The sequence below is a fragment of the Anneissia japonica genome, unplaced genomic scaffold (genome assembly GCF_011630105.1).
Source record: "Anneissia japonica isolate Jap-2015-1 unplaced genomic scaffold, ASM1163010v1 scaffold2999_len715162_cov194, whole genome shotgun sequence".
Classification (NCBI taxonomy): Eukaryota; Metazoa; Echinodermata; class Crinoidea; order Comatulida; family Comatulidae; genus Anneissia; species Anneissia japonica.
Genome location: NW_022754077.1, coordinates 461,278 through 462,455, shown reverse-complemented (window position 1 = coordinate 462,455; position 1,178 = coordinate 461,278). Strand labels below are relative to the sequence as shown.

At 34.5% G+C, this 1,178-nt stretch overlaps 1 protein-coding gene across 1 annotated transcript in view; it reads left to right on the top strand.

Annotated features, from left to right (window-relative positions):
* Positions 1-1,178, top strand: part of LOC117123077 (galactosylceramide sulfotransferase-like) — an 8,792-nt gene that overhangs the window by 5,120 nt on the left and 2,494 nt on the right. The window lies entirely within an intron of this gene.

The window sequence follows — 1,178 nt, the reverse complement described above, 5'->3', positions numbered from 1 at the left end:
CCGAGCCGATGCTTCCACGGGACCCTAGTGTGTGTGTGTGTGTGTGTGTGTGTGTGTGTGTGTGTGTGGTGTCTCTTATACACATCTAGATGTGTATAAGAGACAGATATATATATATCAAAAACAAAACGGTTGTAATCTGCCTCAGTAGAAATTTACTTGATACGACATGTTTCGGGCATAGCCAATCATCAGGTAATATACATATAGGCCCAGGAACGTATCCAGGGGGGAGCCGTGGGAGCCGCGGCTCCCCCACCCCCCTTTGTACACAGTGTTAAAATTTTAAAGCTTATTCTTGAGCCAATACAAATTCTTTCCTGGGACAGTGTTAAAATTTTAAAGCTTATTCTTGAGCCAATACAAATTCTTTCCTGGGATCACTTAAAATGAATACTTCTAAACATGTAAATATGCATCAGTACACGTTATACATAGGCCTAATAGAACACTTAAGCCTAAGCGTGATTAAAAAAAATCTTAAATCCATAAATCTCAGGCCAGTTATTTTAAGATAGAAATGGGATACTGTGGTTCAATTTCGTTTTTATCCTTTTGCAAGTTTCTTTAAATGTTTGTTTAATAATACTACTACTAATAGTAATAATAATAATAATAATAATAATAACAATGATGACAATGACGATAGTAATAATTGATATTAATATTAATAACAATAAAAAGTGAAGAAAATTGTGCTAAATGCGAAAAAAAGTTGTGATTTGTTGATCATAATATAGTATATATAGTTAAAGCTTAGTAAGCTATAATTAGGCCTAAGTTGTCCTGGATATTAAGTAGACCCTGATAAAAGGTCATGAGAAATTTGTTGGCGTTTCATTTTGACTATAATGGTAATGTGATGATGATGAATATTACTATATAAAAGTGTCATTTCCGGCCATTTCGAGAGGTACTATTTCCTCAAATTTTCTCACCTCAGCCCCAGCCATGGTGGGGCTGAGGTGGTTGTGAAATCACGTTTTTGAAGAGGCCTATGTAAAGTACATACTCAAAGACAATGTTTGTAAGCTTTGTTTTCTATGGTGTATACACACACATTAATAAGATCTCTATGGTTGTCAAAAATCCCTGATAAAAGATCATGAGAATTTCTTTTGGCGCTTCATTTTGACTAATGGTGATGTGATGATGATGAATTTTACTAAAAGTGTCAT